Here is a 22,101-nt window from a genome sequence, read left to right as displayed (position 1 = left end):
AATAATGGCTGAATGTCAAATAGGTCGGTGCCTTCGATGCCTAACCTGTCGAGAAATTACAAAATGGCGGACAAAAGTTTGATATGTCATCGTATTTAAGAATTATTTCGCTTATAATTTAGTTTTTTCTTCGCAAGTGAGATGAAAAACATTGTGTGTGACTCCGGGGGTAAGAATATTGCAAACTCGGGCCTTTAATTCCCTCCAGCCTGCGGCTGTCGGGAATTACCACCCTCTTATCCAAAACTTCAGTTACCCCCCTCGTTGCACAATGTACTATTTTTCTACTTACGGAAATGGCTTGATAGACTATAAATACTTACATTACACTAAAAATGAATGGGGAAATTACACTTAAACATGAGAAACATATGAAGCAACTAATACTTTTGCATACCTAAAGATGTACAATGTACTTATATGTAAACATTAGCAAATGAATCAGCAGTCAGATAAATTTATTTAACCTACAACCGCAATACATTCGTCATATAATTCAGGTTAAATGGCGTGTCGAAAAATAACATCCGAATCGAAAAACTTCACCCTCCTTTGCTTATTAGTCGGTTATAAATGTGGGTTTGTTCCCGATGTTTAACTAGGACGGACTCATTAAAAGTACTGATAGACACTCACCCATTAAATTCATGCAAACATTTGAACAGTGTTCAAGCGTTTTGGGACGCTTTAAGACGGAAAAGGTTACTTTAAGTACCTATGCGCTAATTTAGGAGGCGGTATTAACACAACGCTCTTAAGAGCCACACGGGCTTAGCTGGCGTCATAAAATCGAATTAAGCTCTCATTTTAAAACGACATTCCGATATAATATGACATTTTAGACCCGGGCATGTCCTTAACCTTTTGAACGCCAAGAACACCTAAAGGCGTCGTTACTAGTTGTGCCCACAGCGCCAAGGACAACCATAGGTGTTATGACGGAAGCTGTTAAAGTATTCTTCACACTTTTGAGTAAGATTTACATTAGCTCCCTTGCGCCCGGGAGCTTGGCGTTTGAGTGATGTTTGTGTTTATGACATAAAGCGTTCAAAGGGTTAAACTACGTCCAAAAGAAAGGTATGGGCACTGTGAATGTCATCTCGCTTTGTGTGGTAGGATACAGCACAGCAGATGTCATTCCAGATCTAGAGCGGAACCCGACTGGGGAATACCTCCTTATATAAATAATAATAATAAGGCGTAGGGATGTGACGACCCCATCGCCCGCTGGTTTTACCAGTGCAATCAGTCAACGCAGGGCAGCTTGTGGCGAGCTGTTGGGGAGTAGCGACCTCACGTACCCGAGTGCTCCTGGGGAGTTCTGTTAGCCGCAAGGAGGGTGGGTGGGACAGGATTCTCTGCCTCTGGCTTGCCTTAGCCGGCCAGCCAGAGTGGAGTCGTTAGAGCTATAAGGTCCAGGGGTGGAAGTGAAAAATTGCATAAGACGCGAGTTGGCACAGTGGCTGCTCGCAGCCACTGGGTAGAAAGCGGCGTACACCTCTCGACACCCCTGAGCCGCTCACACCGGTGTTGCCCTTGAGCCATCCTAGATGTCGCTTTTTGTGGGGGCCCATCTTGGGGGGCGAGTCACCGTCTGCCGGAAATAAAATTGAATACCGTTTTATTAGGCAGGCGTCCGGTTTTTTTATCCCATAGCCCAGTATTTAGTCCATCGCTTTCACCCAATAGCCCAGTTCATTTTAGATTCCATCAACCCTCAAATAGTCCTTACACCCTGGCGGGTGCTGCCACTGCGTGCGTCCCATGACACGGGCAAGGGCAACATCCGCTAGGTGTACCCCTTACATTTCATTAAAGTGTCAAAAGGGCCTCTACGTGTTGGCTTCGGCTCCGCGCACGCCTCCCAAAGGTCCGGAACACCATTGTTCCGTGATGGGAAAGACATACAATAATAATAATAAATATTATAGGACATTATTACACAAATTGACTAAGTCCCACAGTCAGCTCAATAAGGCTTGTGTTGAGGGTACTTAGACAACGATATATATAATATATAAATATTTATAAATACTTAAATACATAGAAAACACCCATGACTCAAGAACAAATATCCATACCATCACACGAATCAATGCCCTTACCAGGATTTGAACCCGGGATCATCAGCTTCGTAAAAGTAAAGTAAAAAAGGCATTATTCAAGTAGGATTTTACAATCTCTTTTGAATCGTAGGCAGGGCCACTACCCACTAGACCAAACCGGTCGTCAGATCCTCATATAAGTCAGTCCTTATATAAATATATCCTTACAGAAAACCGAAGCCAAATAACACTAGCCCTACCCATAGTGTTGTTTTCCTGCCGGTGAGTAAGGTTGCCAGAGCTCAACGAGGATGCGGAGTATTAGGGTCGGCAACGCATATGTAACTCCTCTGGAGTTGCAAGCGTGCATAGGCTACGAGGCTATGAGACAGACGAGCTGTATGCTTGTTTGCCACCGACGTAGTTTAAAAAAATACATGAAATACATGTAAGTACATACAAGTAACAATATAATAATATCTATGTCATGTACTACATAGTCTTCGTTACAAGTCATTGTAATCGATTAAAATTAGAGCTATTTTAGTACAAGTATTTCATACAAAACTCCTCAGTGCCCGAGGCCGGATACGATTCGGCGTCTTCTGCATTCGCGCCTGACGATATCATGAGAGATGGTGATAACTGATAAGATATACTGTATTATACTTTGACAGATAAAATCATTTGCCAAAAAACACTCGAATCATTTGGCCTTGATGCTTATCATGAAATTGGAATTGTTTACCAACTTATCGTAGTATCTTATCATTAGCTAACATATAGCGCAGTAAACTTGATATGTTTCACGACTGAAAGTCACGGCCGTTTGCCGGTATCGAGTGGAATCGGATCGGCATCAATTTAATAGGGTAAGTAATGAAACGTATACGTACTTATGGTATATTCCATAGAACATATAAACTCTAATAGTATAATATTTAAAAGTATAACATTCACTAAGAATAACGAGTATAACGAATAACAACCAAAATTATAATTTCATAATCAATAACATCCTGTAAGTATACTATCATTTATGATAAAATTCATGTAATATAATGTTGAATTAATATAACTTTAAAAATATATAACAACGATTACCAATAATAAGCTAAAAAAGTAACATACTAATAAACGCCTTACAATTCTCCAAAAATAAAAGTCAGTTCAATTAGCTCGCAGTTCACCTAACACGCTCCTCCTCGCTTCGCTCGTCGTCGCACCTATCTATACTCCTGTCAAACAATACTCTTCCGTGACATTATCTACACGCTCTGCTGCTTTATATTCAAATATTATTTAAAATGTTATTCGACATTTTGATATGTATACTAAATGTAGATTATTTCAAACGGAATTATTTCTTATGCTCCTTAGGTGAAACAATGATATATTTTATGTATGTTATATCATTATGAGCTTATACTTTTTGAAAATAGACAATTCGTACATTAAACTTAACGTTATTATACGTTATGAACGTTTGTAAAGTAAAATTATACCAAAAGTGCGTATACATTTCATGACGCACCCGATTTAATATTCACTGAGATCTGTAATTTATAAAAATCCCCTGAGATTTAAACACCATCGAGATATTCGAGTGACTAAATTAATCTAAGTCGATTGTGATGCAGTGAATTAGGTCCTTCGCCGAACACAGCTCGCAGAGCACACGGAGTCCGTCATGCGTGCCCAGGCTCGCAGATACTGCGCAGATATGGTTGTTACTAATTTGTGCCTTCTAGTTTTTTTTTTCTTCCTCGCGTTGTCCCGACATTTTGCCACGGTTCATGGGAGCCTGGGGTCCGCTTGGCAACTAATGTCAAGAATGAAAGCGACTGCCATCTGACCTTCCAACCCAGAGGGTAAACTAGGCCTATTAAACAAAATTAAATTACCACCACAATAAGCTATAAGATGTACCGTACTTACTTATTAATTAACTAGGCAATAAGCTAACCCATCTGTTTTTAAGGGAGTTCCCTCTGCCAACAAACTGTCTTACAGTTTGGCAGAAGAAAATAAAATTGTAAAATCAGGGTTTTTTTTTACCAGAATAAATGATTTATTTTTTTTTTTTTTTATTTAGGCCTTGTTGGGATTAGTCCGGTTACCTCACGATGTTTTCCTTCACCGAAAAGCGATTGCTAAATATCAAATGATATTTCGTACATAAGATCCTAAACTCATTGGTACGAGCCGGGGTTTGACCCCGCGACCTCCGGATTGCAAGTCGCACGCTCTTTATTACTTTTAGTTATTTAAAAAAAAAGAAATAAACGATGATTTCAGTCTAAAATAACATGATGCATTTAGTTCCGCAATGAACCATTGACCACAATTATTCTATTATATCTTTACAACGAAACTTGTGGTATTTTATATCGAAATGACATTGATAGAATAGAACATTTTGTCTCAAGGCCTGCATTTTCGGTTAGCAGTAGATACTTTATTTTAAATACTTTCTAGTAACAAATGAGTAAAATACGCGTTGTCCTTTTTATTTGGCCTTATTTCGTTGGTATTTGTGTAAAAAAATATTTTAGTTAAAATATAATCAGACTAGGTATATAATTCCGAGAAATTGACCACATAGCTACGTGTTTACTTAAGATTATTTCTTTACTTAATTTTTTTATTTAAACTTTATTGCAGAAAATTACAAATAAAGTACAAATGGCGAACTTAATGCCTAAATGTATTCTCTACCAGTCAACCATCAGGCTAAACAGAAAAGGTAGTACGTGCAGGCATTAAACAAAAGTAACTTAAAACAAGTAATATAGCGATAAATAATAAATAAATAATAAATATTATAGGACATCTTCTTCCTCCTGCCCTTATCCCACGTTATGTGGGGTCGGCACAACATGTTCTTCTCTTCCATTCTCCTCTATCTTTCGTCACCTCAGCACTCACTCCTTTCTTTCTCATATCCTCTTTCACACAATCCATCCATCGTTTTTTGGGTCTACCATCCGCTCTCCGTCCATCAACATTCATTCCTAACATTCTTTTTCCTATATGGCATTCATCCCTCCTCATTAAATGCCCATACCACGCTAACCTACCACTCCTTATCTTCTCCGCTACCGGTGCTACTTTCAAACTTCCCCTTATATACTCATTCTTAATTCGATCCTTTCTCGTCACTCCACACATCCATCTCAACATTCTCATTTCCGCTGCGTGCACTCTTCTTTCATCCGTCACTTTCGTCGCCCAGCATTCTGATCCATACATTACAACAGGTCTCACGATCGTCCTGTAGATTTTCCCCTTAAGTTTAAGGGGCATTCGTGGATCGCAAGTTGTTCCAGAGACCTGTCGCCATTTCATCCATCCCGCATTTATTCTATTTTTCACGTCACGGTCGATGTTGCCGTCACTTTGGATCAATGACCCAAGGTACCGGAAATCGGAGCAGACTGGTAGGGATACACCGTCTAAGGCAATATGGGAAAAACTGGATAGACCACCGAAATCGCAGAACATATGCTCCGTTTTGGTTCTGCTTATTTTCAGTCCCACACTTTCCAGCTTTTCTTGCCATTTTCCCAGTCTGCTCTGGACCTCAAGTGCATTTTCTCCGACAAGAACAATGTCGTCAGCAAACAGCATACACCAGGGTGCTTCCTCCTGTATGTTCGATGTCAGAGGACATCATTACACAAATTGACTAAGTCCCACAGTAAGCTCAATAAGGCTTGTTTTGAGGGTACTTAGACAACGATAATATATATAATATGTAAATATTTATAAATACTTAAATACATAGAAAACATCCATGACTCAGGAACAAATATCCGTGCTCATCACACTAATAAATGCCCTTACCAGGATTTGAACCCGGGACCATCGGCTTCATAAGCAGGGTCACTGCCCACTAGGCCAGATCGGTCGTCACTATAATATAAACGGTAATAAACTTACATAAATATACTATAATTAAATATATTTATGTATTTTGAGATGGTCCTGAAACGAACGACTTAAGGATGTTAAACATAGGTTTTTGTCACAAAACTGAAAGTAAGACAACTTATTTTAATTCTTAAGTTAATTTAAATATAAGGCAATGAGTAATTTGTTTATAATAATATGTTGATAAATAAATACCTAATTGCGGTAACCGATAAGGGCGACAAGTCAACGCAATTACTTTATTTTGTTGTTTTCAAGTTGATGTCATGTTGAGTGGCCACACTCGAGAGTCAAATCAACGAGAATAATCAAACAATGCCTCTTTAAGTGACATATGGTACTTTTCCGTAAATATTTACCGAAACTTGAGTCACACAAACCTAGCAGCCGGCTTATTTATAATCGAAGTTTCGAGTACGCTCGACGACTGCTCTGGCCTATTGGATAGTGACATTTAGTGATCCTCCCTATGAAGCCGATGGTCCCGGGTTCCTATCCCGGTAAGGGATTTTTATTTATTTATTAAGGGCATTTATTTGTGTGATGACTGATGAACACAGATAATGTTCCTGAGTCATGGATGTTTTCTATGTATATAAGTATGTATTAATCTATATACGTATGTACATCGTCACCTAGTATCCATAGTACAAGCTTTGCTTAGTGTGGGCATGGAGCTAGGTAGATCTCTGTAAGATTTTCCCCAGATATTTATTTCAAAACGACATCGGGTTCGTGTGACACTTAATGTCCATTTTTTCTATGGCGTTGTGACTTAATTCTACTTTAACCGAATTTACAGGGTTGAGTATTTTTATTCCTTTTAAATAACTCATTTAAGGCTCTGATAAGTGGTAAAAAAAATAGGTTCAGTTCTTGCTAGATGTATATGTCGTCCGCCGATAGTAAGATCAGGCAGGATCGTGAAATTCCTAGGCATATCTTGAAACGTGAAAATCTTTGTCTCGCTCCCTGAGTCGACTTACCGGGACCGTCAAAGCATTACACAGGAACATTACGATCTGCCTGACCTTACGATCGGCCGCCGACATACATACCTGCTAGACCTACTTCTATCAGAAATATTCTAAATAAGAGACCACCGCAATGTTACTCTATACATAAATCGTTATTTTATCAGTTCATGACATACCCTTTCTAATCTGAATGTAAAGCTATTTGGTTTCATATATTTAGCAATTTTCGAGTAAATGTTAAACCATAGATATTTCGATACTTTCCTCCAGGCCTGGTAACGTCATCAAATTCAGACGAATTTTAACTTAAGCACTGTATGTATAGAGTCCAGACTCTATTTAATATACCTGTATATGACATGGGGCCTCAGAAGGTTAAAAACGTTTTTTTTTTGTATATCGATCAATCAATGCGCAATCGATAATTTCGATGTAATTTTTCAATATAAGATATAATTACATTTCTCTTTATGTTACTTAAACCTTAACCTATTCGAGTAGACATGGTAATAAACTCTAATTGATTAATAAAATGCTCGTACAAGATTTACATCACTGACCGCAAAAGTCAGTGGTCATCTCAATTGCCAAACGCAAATGTCACTGACTTCATATCGGAATTGGTTGCTAAAAGCAATCTTCATGTCCGTTGGTGGATCTTATGCCTTTGAAATAAAGTTTACAATTGACAGATAACTGTGTCGGTAATGATACGAAGTTGTTGCATTTGTAAATATTTATGTAACGAAGGTACTGATCGGAACATAATTTTCGTTAGATTACGTACATAATTCACTGTATGATATTTGCTTAGGTTTAGCGTACAGTCCTGCATCAAAAGTATCTATTTCTAAGAGATTAACAAACGAGATGTCTCTGTTTGTAGAATAATGGACCCGGGTATGTTTTTTTTTTTTTATACTACGTCGGAGGCAAACAAGCATACGGCCCGCCTGATGGTAAGCAGTCTCCGTAGCCTATGTACGCCTGCAACTCCAGAGGAGTCACATGTGCGTTGCCGACCCTAGCATTCCCCCCTCGTTGAGCTCTGGCAACCTTACTCATCAGGAACACAACACTATGAGTAGTATGTCCTTAAACTACGTCCAAAAAAGAGGTATGGGCACTGTGATTGTCATCTCGCTGTGTGTGGTAGGGCACAGCACAGCGGATGTCATTCCAGATCTAGAGCAGAGCCCAACTGGGGAAGTACAACCTTACAGAAAACCGCAGCCGAATAACACTAGACCCTACTCAAGTACTCATAGTGTTGTATTCATATATAGTGTTGTGAGTAAGGTTGCTCAACTCAACTAGGGTGCGGAGTGTTAGGGTTTGAACGCGCATGTAACTACTCTGGAGTTGCAGGCGTACATAGGCTACGGAAACTACTTACCATCAGGCGAGCCGTACGATTTTTTGCCACCACGTAGTATTAAAAAAATTAAACTGCGGTGATTACTTTTGAGAATTAATTTTGTGTCTAGCATAAACGTCTGCTTACGATGCTATGAAGCTTAGAAACAATTGAAAAGTGGAAAAATTCACTGTCTTGGGTAGGACTTGAACCCACTAGATCGCTAGCCCAGTACTCTGCCATCTGAGCTACTAACACCTTACCCAATACACCGAATATTTCCACCATATATGAGCCTTAGGGAGGCCTTAGGGACATTTACTATAAGTGTTAACTCAACCAGCCGTATAAGAAGTATAACACTCTTACGGTAGATGTCGCTAGGGCCTCCCTAACGCTCATATATGGTGGAAATATTCGCTTTATTGGGTAAGATCTTGGTAGCTCAGATGGCAGAGTACTGGGCTAGTAATCCAGTGGTAGTGGGTTCAAGTCCCACCCAAGACAGTGAGTTTTTCCACTTTTAATTTGTTTATACAAATACAAAACTTTATTAATAACACCAAAGTTACAAGTCAAAATGTCTTAAAAATAGGTAGGTATAAGTTCACTTTGTAGAGATATATCTTTCTTTGGAAAAGTATTCCACGTTGGCCTACTTTTCACGCGTTAATTCCTCCGCTACAATTGTTGCTGACTATACTAGCTGGTAAAATATCGGTATGAGTGGAAATCAACGTATACACATACTTAAGCCTTAAGAATGCGCTTATGCAATATTAGCTACCTACATTATTGTATCAAAACAAGCATACACCTATATGATACCTATTTGATAAAAAAAATCGTGTCACTCAGTTGCTCCTTATTACACACAGACTTATTTATACTACGTCGGTGGCAAACAAGCATACGGCCTGCGAGATAGTAAGCAGTCTCCGTAGCCTATGTACGCCAACAACTCCAGAGGAGTTACATCCGGGTTTCCAACCTTAACACCCCGCACCCTGGATGAGCTCTGGCAACCTTACTCACCGGAAGAAACACAACACTATGAGTAGGGTGTAGTGTTATTTGACTTCGGTCTTCTGTAAGGTTTATTAGGTAAGTAATATTCATAGACGTTTGTTTTATTTTAATTATCGAAGAAATTTCAAATTTTAGACTTGTTTTGTTTTATTGTCGCCTAATTTACATAAATATTTATATAGCGTCATAGACACACGGCCCGATTCGAAGAATGAGATACGATAACGATAAGTTCTCATTTAGATATCGTTTATATGACGTATAATTGTTAGAAGCAGCTCGATTCGGGCAACCAATGTCACTTTGACATTAGGCATATCGTAGATAGATCTTATTGGGATCGGAAATAAACGTCAATTTTGACATGCCGTTTAGCTATCAATCTTTTAGAGATCTTAAACGTGTCTTAATCATTCTTCGAATCGGGCCGACAGTCATATTTTATTGATAAGTGAATTTAATTACAACTAGCATTTATGTATATGGAATTGAAAAAGACACTTGTAAAGTACTCATGTAGATTAATATGTATGTATATTTCCTTATTAAGCTTGTATTACTAAACTAGGTGTGGTTTTGACGTCTTAAGAACATTTTATATGACATTTACTGACAACGCCCATTCGACACTTAAGTGCGAGTTGAACTCGCCCACCGAGGGTTCCGTAGCTCCTATACAAATTTATAGGTTCATATTACAAAAAGTTTAAAAAATTCTACAAAAAGATTTGGTCACCCATACAATTATAATTACAAATACAATGCAATACAAGTTTTCAGATTTTTCCCTGTATTTTTTTATTTTTGCGGTATACACGGCCGTATCTTTTTTACGTCAAATGACTGGTAGACCTGAGTATATGGTTTTAATTTCAACTCGATACGAACGCGTTCCCGAGATAAAGGGTCGTGACAGACAGACAGACGGACAGCAAAGAGATCCTACAAGGGTTCCGTCTTATTTATTTATTGAATCGAGTTATCATAACATTACAGCTTACGCCAAAGCGTTAGGTAGATTCATAACTTAAAAACTACTTATTTATTAACTAAAAACTATTTTCCTTTTAACGTACGGTACCCTAAAATGTAATGGCCAAAATGATTTCCTGCCTCAGCTAATTGAATTTGGAACCTAATTGAATATGCTAAAATAGTCCATTTGTCACAAATGGCATTCCGGCAGAGACAGGTTTGACATTTTCGAAATTTATTGACAGTAATGACTAATGATGGGATTAATTCAATCAAATTAACATGTCGCACATAGTTTTACGATGTTTGTTCATATTAATCGGAAAGTAAGAGTTAAATAACATCTAAAGCATAGTGCATATAGAATTGGCACATAATTAGCAATGCTTAAAAAATAATAATTCCATGGCGGGAAAAAATTGTCAATTACAGTTCAATCACCAACCTTCAAAGTATTAATGGTGAACATGTTATTTTCCTAGCTTTATGCTTTTTAAAGTTTCAATCATGAATAAAAATTAAATAAGACTAGTCAAATTGTCCAGGGTATCAATTCATTGCGATCTACAAGAAATCAACACGCCAAAAATGTCGACAAAAGTGTTGTGCAGAAAATGACGGGAGTCCATTATGAAAACAGTTCGTAATTATTTACATAACATAGATTTTTCTTTAATTTATACATATTTGAAAGCTACACATACATACACATACATACATACATTACTATTTAAAATTCACCATTCATAACTTTCTTATTTTATTAACTTAAAAAAAGATCAATATTTCTATGGTCACAGGTTCAAATCCCGCTGCTTGTGCCATATGCTCGCTCAGTGTGGACCCGGCTACTATCGAATAGTTCTTTTTACCCGACTGTCGATGGAGAGCATTTAAAAAAAGAATAAACCGCACACGATATTGAAGGACAGCAACATTCGCCATTTCTTTGAACAATTTTTCCACTCCATACTAGTTCGGCTCGCGTCCGGGTCATTACTAGAAATGCAACGAAATGAGGTTTTGGCCGAATACCGAATATGCGGCCACACTCTATTATATTTTACCGAATATACGGCCGAAGCGCCGAATATAAAATATTAAAATATGTGTACATTCTGGGTTACATTTACGAATATTATGAAGTCACCTACGAAGGACAATGTGTCAAGATTTAAGTCTTGTTGCTCATTGCGCCGTAGTTAGAGTCCAGCAAATTTAGCCTTTGATAAGAATAAAATCATTAGCAAATAACAAATAAAGATCGATTCGATGGCTGCTCATGGCCTTATGCGCAAGCTCGTTCGTCGTGATAAACATCAATTCGTTTAAACTGTCGATTTGTGTGCTCAAACCCTCGCTGTAGCCACTACAGTATCAGCTTACCAATGAAGTATTTCTCTCAAAAAAAAAATCCCTATCCGAGGGCGATTGTACATTTGGTACAAAACGACTGATCATTTAATTACTTCCCAAATTTATTTGTAGTTTTACATGTAAGTATGTAAAAAAGTATAATTGTTGGTAAGAATATTTACTTATTTACTTAAATATTTAAACAAAAGCCTAAATAGGTGCAATTGGTATTCGGTATTCGACCATATAGTACACACAATTTGGCCGAATAACGAATATTCTGCAATGTCGCCGAAAAGGCCGAATACCGAATAGTTGTCGTATATTCGTGGCATCTCTAGTCATTATATCCCAGCCCTACCAAGGACGCCCTACGGCCCACATCCGTGACCGAGCACAGGCTAAAATAAACCTTAACACGTCGACGTAATATCCTTGTCACATAAAACGTGATAAAGTAGATCGCTTCGTGTAATTAGTTTTGATTCAAAACTTTTGGCGTCCTATTGACGAATGACAACCTTATTTCGAAGTTGTCTGACATACCTTTATGAGTACTTCCTATTATGGTTTTTATGACTGTGAAATTAAGCCCTTATTTAACCTTGGCTAAAATATGTGAACAAGAAACGTAACTGAGTAAGAATCGAAACGTACGGCCCGATTCGAAGAATGATTAAGACACATCTAAGACCTGACCTTAGAAAGATCTTTAAAAGATCGATAACTAAACGACATGTCAAAATTGACGTTTATTTCGATTTCACTGTGATTCCTATAAGATGCTACGATATTTCTAACGTCAAAGTGATATTTGCTAGCACCAATAGATGAAACTTACTAGATAGATACTCAAGAGACAACAAAAATCACGTAAAAAAGTATGAAGGTAAAGTACAAAAATATCATAATAACTCACACGATACGCAATTAATCAATAAGTTAAATGACTAAAATGACATTTAAGCCTAGCAACAGCTATTAATATTGTCATTAAATAATAGCTACATTATCATTTTATCTCGCATCTTATAGGCACTAATATCACTATTATTCTCTGTCAGTATCGGCATCAAGCCTGGGACTCAGTTTTTACGATTTGTTGAAGTTATGATGTTGTTATGATATCACCTTGACGCCAATTCGAAATTACAGTTTGTTTTTTTATACTGCGTCGGTGTATGTGTCGGACGTCGGCAAACAAGCATACGGCCCGCCTGATGGTGAGCAGTTTACATAGCCTATGTACGTCTGCAACTCCCGCGTTGCCGACTCTAACACTCCGCAACCTCGTTGAACTCTGGCAAACTCACCGGCAGGAAGGCTGCAGTTTTCTGTAAGGTACTTCCCCAGTTGGGCTCTGCTCTAGATCTGGAATGACATCCGCTGTGTTGTGCCCTACCACATAAAGCGAGATGACATTCGCAGTGCCCATACCTCTCTTTTGGACGTAGTTTAAGGACGTGCTCTGGTCCAGTTTATATTAAAATCTCTCTCGCCCGCGCGTATGGACAAAATATACCTACGAGTAAAATGCACGCACGAACTGTCATTTGAATTGTTGTCACTAAATGGCATTATTTTGACATGAAAATATAAGTTTGAAATGTCCTAGCCACGACTTATATTGTATTTCGCTTGCATTTATTGGTGCGCGCGATGCCAAATAACACGACCAGTAGTAATTTCCGCGCGCACCAACCATCCCAAGCGTATCGTAATATTTTAATAAGAGAATGAATTTTATCTGGATTTGTTATGAATATAATCTGCCAGTGTCAAAATCTCTGGTTGAAAACTGTCACAAAAAAAAATCCAGATCAAATCAATAACCCGTTATTACAATCAGAATATGCTTCTAGTAACATAATCAAGTCACCTATAACAAAGGTCTGGGTACAACTTTTAAAAATGTCCTCGAATAAGACAACTAAAGATAAAAAAGGACCATTTTTATTCCACTGGACAATAAAACAAACTTTATACCTACTTATAAAATGATATAATTTTAGACGACCAGTCTGGCCTAGTGGGTAGTGACCCTGCCTATAAAACCAGTGGTCCTGGGTTCGAATTCCGGTAAGGTTCCTGAGTCATGAATGTTTTCTATATATTTAAGTATTTGTATATTATATACATCGCTGTCCGAGTACCCACTACACAAGCCTTCTTGAGCTTACCGTGGGACTTAGTCAATTTGTGTAAGAATGTCCCTATAATATTTATTTATTATTTATTTATTTACTATTGGAAATGGTCTCATATATAAGTCTTTATTGTACCGACTGAGTGCATAATGGCCATAATATATGATACATAATTGACACTTAGGTATGTGCCTAATCAATAATAGGAATTTAATCCCTGTTAATATATACTAAAGTACATGTTTTTTACCGGTTGGATTGTTATAATAAATAAATAAATAAATCTTTATTGTTCAAAACATTAATGGTACATATGCAGTTGGAGCCCTGGGGACTGCGTTAGTTTACACTGTGTTGCAGCCCCAGTGGTTGCCCGTATTACATGATTATTTGAAAGTTGAAAAGAACAATTACACTTAATTTTTAACATAAAAAGGTATTGACAAAAAAAGCCTTTTATATCTAGTTTCGGTACAAACAATACTAGTTTACTTATGTGACTGTTACATAATGTCAGGCATTAAAATACTAATGTTTTAATGCTTAATTATATACTGTTGGAGATTAGTCAAGCCCACTATTTATTAATGGCTCCCTCTTGTGAGTTTTGGCTGGAGGGATTTTGCCAATAACGATGTTTCAAGACGTACCACGCATGAAAAGAATGCTCGGTGTATAATATAATAAATTTTGATTTGGTAGAAGGACTTGTGGTAGGAACGTAAAACAAAAAAGAAACATTTATTGTTATGGACATTACAGGCAAGACAGGCAATATTTACAGTTTATTAGCCGTTAAAGTTTTATATTATTTTCTTGTATGTGTTTAAGAAGAATTCCATTGATAGGAGGATCCATGAAAGCCCACTATAATTTGGATCTTTTTAAATCGAGAGTGAATAGACGACTTTATAAATTTTGTGATTTTAGACGAAGGCTTTATAGAGTTAGAGCATGTAAAGTTAGATTTTATAGGATTAAAAGGTTGTTACTACGAGATCTGACTAATTTTGTGTCATCATGTTATTGGATGACACAACTCTAAAGGCCTATAACTATTACTGTACTTACTGCTGGACCAAGATGTACTTAGGCTTTATGATAGAGCATGTACAGTTAGGATTAACGGAGTAAAAGTCTTGGAGTTAAGAGATCTAATGACTCTACTGTGAAAACTATAGGCGCATGTTAGTCTTGGCAACACTTTACATGAAATGTTTTTGGTGGAACATTGTTTTTCCACTCGTTGACTGTAATAGTTGAAATAAGATTTATGAAGAAGATAAGAAATATTCGTATACCAAACTATAATTGCATACTTTTCATGTATGGGCTCCCAACTCAACTATAAGATTCATATCGATACGCTGTAGTCAACTATATAAAAAAAATACCAAACCGGCGCGAGTTCGCGCAGAGTCACGCATTTATTTGCACTACATTTTCGTCTACTGAGATACTTACCAAATTTCAATAATTATTTGGGTTTCCCAGTAAAAGAATATTGTTTTAGATGACTCGTAGAAAAAAGTATTGTATACAGTAGCGATATAATTTAGTTTTTTAATCTCGTACTTTACTTAGGCAACTCAGCAAGCTTCGTTAACACGGTGCTCGACTGAAAAGCTCTCTATTATATCACGATTGAATAAAATACTATTTTAAGTAGTTGACAAACTCTAATTTACGGGTTTTTATTTATAATTTCAATGGGCCATGCGCGTTTACGTTCTACGGGCGTTGTTACTTGTTATGTGTCAAATGTGAACTTAGATCTCTCGGACAATAAAAGCTCTCAGCATTGCGACATCTCACTCACGCTTATCAATTTCTCTAAAATAATTACCAATAAATATCTCGAAGGACGCCCGTATATGCACTAATATCTCAACTTACCATAGGTGAACCTTAAGCCTTTAAGCATAAGGTTCAAACATGTTCAATTAAGCGTGGACTATGGTACGTCTATAATCATAACATGTCACGACATTTTACAGGTTAATATATGCAAATATGCTTGCGTGTGGGTACCATCGTCGAACTAACCATTCGTGGACCTTATCGTGATGACATAGGGTATACTTTTGGTCAGTTATTTGTGTGTATAGGCGATAGGCTCGACACTGACCCACAAACCTATCTACTTTCAATTAACATTTACTTTTTTGAGCCCTTGAATGAGGAATTTAATCGATAATAGTGTGCCAATTAAAATAATTTTACGTAATGTTTATTCGGTAATAAGTACTTGATAATAATAAAGCGGGATTCCACCAGTGTGCGGTACTGTTCGGCATTTTTGTAAAGCATATGCTTGTATTTAATCATTGCGTTTAAATTTCATTATTTTACCTTTTATCTGACATTTCAGCCAGGTTGCAGCTATGGTCACGGAAGACTGAAGTCCCAGCAGAGTTTCAATGAAATTTAATCGCAGTAGACCCGTTAATAATATTAAATATGTGTACAAAATGCGAGAGTTTAAAGATGAATGAAGTTAAAAAATTCAAAAGTCAGAAAAAATATATTCGCGCCGTATATGGTATCCCACCAACTGAGTTTTGTAAAGAACATTTAATTAGACTTCGTGTACTGACTTTCCCATGCCTATATATTTATGAAATCGCATGTTATGTTAAGCAAAAAAAAATCCAAAGCCTTAATAGTGTACGTCAACAAGGGAAGGTTAACAATAACATCTCATTTAAAACGGCATTATTATCTTAAAGTGTTTTTGAAATGGCTTCAAAATTTTTCAATATTTTACCCAATGCCATTTTAAATACAGAAAACATAAGACTTTTTAAGAAACGTCTGTTTGCATTCTTATCAAACAAAGCGTATTACTCCATTGACGAATATAAAAGACGAATAAGAAACAGAGAGAACATTAATTTAATTTAATGCAATACTAAAAATTATATAGTGTTTAGAATAAGGTAAGATTTAAACATAATTTATTGTTAAAATTATTACCAACACAAAACAAAATTTGTACACCTAATGCTGGTAAGACATAGTGATACTAATAAGTACTAAATTGTAACATCTATGTACCTATGTCTAACAAATAAAAATATTAATTGAATGATCGATTGATTGAATGAATATGCTTGTCCCGCACAGTGCCGCACGCTGGTGGAATCCCGCCTTCAGACGTACATAGGTACTACAAACCTAGATCGTTTTTATTTTTACTTCATATACGTACTCAGAAAGAAACATTGGTTATGGTCAAGAATTATAAGTACTAGAATGAGTCTGGCAACACCTACCGACGAAAAGTTTACAAAATTGCGAATTTACCACATTAAAATTTTTCGAAAACTTTTCAAATTTTTGTATGGGAATCGACATTTATCGTTTCCAAAATGAATGCTTCCTTAATTTCATATTAAATTTACCTGAATTTTCTGTTGTCTGTACAACTGTACAGAATCTATCAATATGTACAGAACTGTGCTACTCTGACACAATGATAGTCTTATGTTATATCTCAATCTATCTCCATACCAATTGTCATGTACCTAAATCTGTTCAATAGCATAAGTGTAAAAACGTAACAGACAGACATTGATATTTATAATATTAATTAGTAGGGATGCGGCTGTGACCTCCGACTAAACCAAACAAAACCACACAACCACCTAATCGATAAACGAGATCAGCTATAATCAAAGCAAATTTAAACGTTTTTTTGCGTGCACACGCATAATGCATACATTATTGACCAATAATCGTAACAGCCTTGAAAATCTCTAATAACATAAGACGTTTTGAAAGTAAACATGTTGAATACAGGCCGCGCTAATAACTCAATTATATTCGATCCATTTGGCTAATAAACTTCCTGTCTTTGAGCAATCGAACGGCAAACAAAACGTATCCTTATTTGTGATTGCGAGAGCGAGATGGATATGCTTTAGGCGGTGGGTCTTTGTATATTTATCTACGGAATGTTTGGAAACAATAACACATGTATAACACCATATTCACCATCGTGATAGGGTTTTGTTAGTTACCATGGGCCCATTTCTCGAACGGTATTAGACTAATATTATTAGTCCATGAACTGTCAAGTCGTATGGGTTACCATGGCAACACTAATAATATTAGACTAATACCGTTCGAGAAATGGGCCCCATATGGGGCTCATATTATTAGTGTGTTGCCATGGTAACCCAAACGACGACTTCAGGTTCAGACTAGCGTATTTTTCTGCGCGTATACGGTCGGTACGTTTCGGCGTTACGAGCTTACGACTTACGTGCGTTACTTTTCCCTAAATTTGGTATATTTGAGCGTACGCGTACGTCCGTGCTCGTACGCGTATCAGAACGTAACATTTAACACAAATCTAAACACTACTGACACCGTTTTCACCCCCCTTATTCATAAAAATACAAGGTGCCCGTGAGCATTGCGAGACATTTTTCCTGGTAATATTTAGAAACTCATATAAAATTTTCTGGATTAGGCCTAGTTTCACAGATAATTAATTAAATGTTTTTTTTTTTATAATTTTTCGCCATAAGTCGGTACAAAACACATTTCTGACTGCGTTATTGCCACTTTGAGGTCTAGTCTGGACATACCTATTGATTGACATCGAAAAATTTAAAAAAATGTATTCGAGAGGCTATCCCCAAATAAAATAAAAAAACTTTTTAGTTAATTATAGGTTATGTGTTTATCAATAAAAATTACGTTTTATGTACAGGAGTGTTCAAAAAAGGGGGGAAAAAAACAAGTTTTTTTTTTTTGTCGTATTTCACAAATGTTGCATGCTCTCGCAATGCTCACTGGCACCTTGTATTTGTCTCTTTCTAACAAATAGAAATGTCATAATGACGGATAGGGACAAACGTTTATCAAGGTTAATTAGATTTGACAAACGTTTACGAATAACGCCATTAGAGTATACCTAAAAAGCAGGTTTCTATGTGGGCGTAGGACACTTAAAATAGCCTAAAATGTTTATTTAATGAAAATATATGCAAGTACAAGAATTTGAGCGTAAAATATTTACATTTTGTATCAGTATGTTAATGCAACATTTAGCCGGGTATATATCGCTCCTAATGTCACTTGACCAAAGTTCATCGAATATTTACAAAGAAATAATTTATTTTGTGAAAATATATTTTAACCTTTAACCACCCAAGTCAAAATATTCCAAGACAATTGCAAATTTTGACTGTCAAATTAAAGATTAAAAATATAATGGATTTTTTTCTACTCGTCGACTGTAATGGTTGAATTAAGATTTCGTATACCAAACTATAATTGCGTACTTTTCATGTATGGATTCCCAACTAGACTTTCGATACGCTGTAGTCAACTATAAAAAAATTTATCAAGCACGTGCTCCCGCGCTCCCATAGAAAATACGTGCCTTGACTCTTAATGTCGTGTTATTAAAGGTGAGATTTGATATATCTGCGCGTCTTCGTGTATGACACGAACTACATTTACTCGTAAGCAAAAAAAAGTTTTCACCAGAAATAGACACGACGAATGTCGTTGAAACGTACGCTCTAAAAATATTATTTAATACTTTTTCAACAGGCAAATAGCTTGCGAACCTACAAATATTTTCTTCAATTCCATTTTTATATACTAAGGGAAGTTGTGTTTTGCTGACGGCCGCGTTTGGTGCCGGTAAGAAATCAATCACTCGCTGACAACGCTCGAAAAATTGGAATAACGAACAAATACCTCATTTTTAGCCTTTGTTCAACTTACAACAAAATTCAGTGATTATAATATGAAAAGGAATTAAGGAAACAAAAAAACTCAATAAATTACGATGATTTACTTAAAAAGGGGGCGTTTGCATGATTCTTTCCGAAGAGTTCAAGTCGCCTGAAGTAATCCGTCTGTTCGGTGTGCGAACTGTGTGATATCTTTTACAAAATCGTTTGTAAGATTTTGCGAGAAAACCAGTTCCTTATTACTTAAATTTTTAAGTTCGTTTATTTTTTCTTTCAGTGTGAATCCTCTTTACTAAACTACGATCCTTTGACCTAATTACGATATTCAAACGTGATAAGCTAGCAAGAAATAACGAAAGTAATTTGTCATTCTCCTTCACCTGTCACCGGCATATGTCATCGACTCGAGAAGTTCACGGTCGAGGCGCGACCTTTACTCGCCTTTCAAACTCATTCGCGCTCTCTGCATACGAGCCACATTCCTATTTTAAACATCTCAAATTGATTTCATATGAATTTGAAATTTCTCGCATTGAATGTCGCATGGAAATCCCGGGAGTTTAGATGGCGGGAACCACGGAATATTATAATGAGTTTATTACTATTTCTTACTTTACTAGTTACCTTATTACCATTTTTCTGTGGCGGGGACCGGGCTTTCCTAGTTTCAGGACTGATTTTGTATAGAAAACAGTATGACTTTAACAGTAATTGATGAGAAAAAAGTGCAGCAAAAGCGGACATCAACTGTAGTTCGTTTTTTGAGCATTAGAAAAAAGCTAAGCGATCTTGACGTGTCTTTTTATTAAAAAAAAACACTTGAAAAAGAAGTCATAGCAAATATGAAACAATTATAAATCATATACGATTGCTTACATTCTTTTGCTTTCATAAGTAATATAAACTTATTTAATAAAAAGCGTTTATCAAAAACAATAAAAAAAAACAAGACGCCAAGACCCGTCAAAACACGTAATGACGAGTTTTGGTAGTGTAATGACACTCATTACTTTTTTTCTTAAACGAATTATTATATTAATACAACTAACTGGTCAAATAAACTGCATTATTAAATATCTCAAATTGACTTCGTGCTGGTGGCTCTCTGTGAGTTGTAGACCTCGCGAGTTACTTTACATAACTTAAAATTGAATAAATTAGGCATTAAGGGCCACTTGCACCATCCCACTATCCCGGGGTTAACCGGTTAAACCGTTAACGCAGCGTCAAATTGTACTGGTAATCATGGTAATTACAGGTTTAACTGGTTAACCCAGGGAAACCGGTTAACTGAGAAAAATTTCCATTCGATAAAAAAATTATATAATTTTTGAAACCCGCTTACAAAATTTTACGAAAATGCGATGAAAAATGTGTCCAGTAAAGACTTCAAGAGTTCGAATGATAATGCGTGAGGCAACAAATATCAGGTCATGCACGGTTACGACATTTGTAAGCGCACTTCGTCCTCTCGTGTCACTAATGATAGTGCCAGTGCCTCCAATACAAGCCTAAACCAACATTAGATCATTAAATATACACTTGACCAACGGCAATGACCCCTGACCAAAACCTTTGGCCAACGTTATGATATGGTTGACTTATGTCAAAAGTGATAAATTGACTTACATTTTTAAACCAGGGGTCGCAAACCGTGACACGTGAGCATGCGTCACTTTTGACGTATTGCTAATCTTACAAATAACAATTAAATTTAAAAAAACCTAGCGTCGGTTATAGGTCATAACTGTCATAGAATAATAAATCATTTGATGCCTCACATCATTTTGGAAAAGAGTAAACTGCTGGATCTAGTTTTATCAAACATGGAACCACCGTAAGGAAACTCGAATTCAGGTAAAATTAACGTACTGTAATTAGACCATCCGTTTGAGAGCTACGATGCCACCAGATACACAACACAGACAGACATTGGCGTCAAAATTATAACACTCGTCTTTTTAAAAAGTTACAAACATAAATTAAGCCTGTTTTGTAGTAACATTTATAATTCTTTAAAATTACTAGAACTTATAATTTTTATATCAGCTCTTTGCTTTAGTTACATATTTGTATACCTTTGTTTTTAAATCTATTTACAAAATATATAATATAAAAATGCACTAGTTGTTTGCATTATTTGTCTATTAAATATTAAGATAGTTTATTGGTATGTTGCAATGTTTTTGTCTTCTATTTAACAAACCTGTCATAAAATTAATAATTAATATACGTTATAATTTTTTTCAGGTACGTTTTCTCATGAAGAATATATTGCCGAGGGCGGTATGTCAACATGATAAAATATGTAGCACAGAATACGAAAATGGTGAAATGGTAAATATATTCTTAAGTTTATATTCTGTCCTTGTGTATTAGTAGATATGCTATATTATTTTGATATAATATGGTAATAACATAGATATATAGCAAAATATCGTTATTAATAATTCTGGCAAAATGATTTAAAATTGTTTTCATAGTCTTAGGTTTTGATTTTACAAAACAAATGAAATAAATTGCGGGTCACTTTATAGTTTGAGGACAATCAGAATACACTGACACTCC

The 22,101-nt window shown here is 36.3% G+C and overlaps 1 protein-coding gene and 1 non-coding gene across 2 annotated transcripts in view; both read left to right on the top strand.

Moving 5' to 3' along the window:
• The window catches only part of LOC133520241 (terminal nucleotidyltransferase 5C), a 380,723-nt gene that overhangs the window by 299,231 nt on the left and 59,391 nt on the right, over positions 1 to 22,101 (top strand). The gene's annotated exons all lie outside the window — the stretch shown is intronic.
• Positions 8,747 to 8,819, top strand: Trnat-agu (transfer RNA threonine (anticodon AGU)). Its single transcript has one exon. It is a non-coding gene; the product is annotated as a tRNA-Thr (tRNA).

Source organism: Cydia pomonella, chromosome 8 (assembly GCF_033807575.1).
Source record: "Cydia pomonella isolate Wapato2018A chromosome 8, ilCydPomo1, whole genome shotgun sequence".
Lineage (NCBI taxonomy): Eukaryota > Metazoa > Arthropoda > Insecta > Lepidoptera > Tortricidae > Cydia > Cydia pomonella.
The sequence above is the reverse complement of the archived record's forward strand: the minus strand, read 5'-3'. Positions and strand labels throughout refer to the sequence as shown.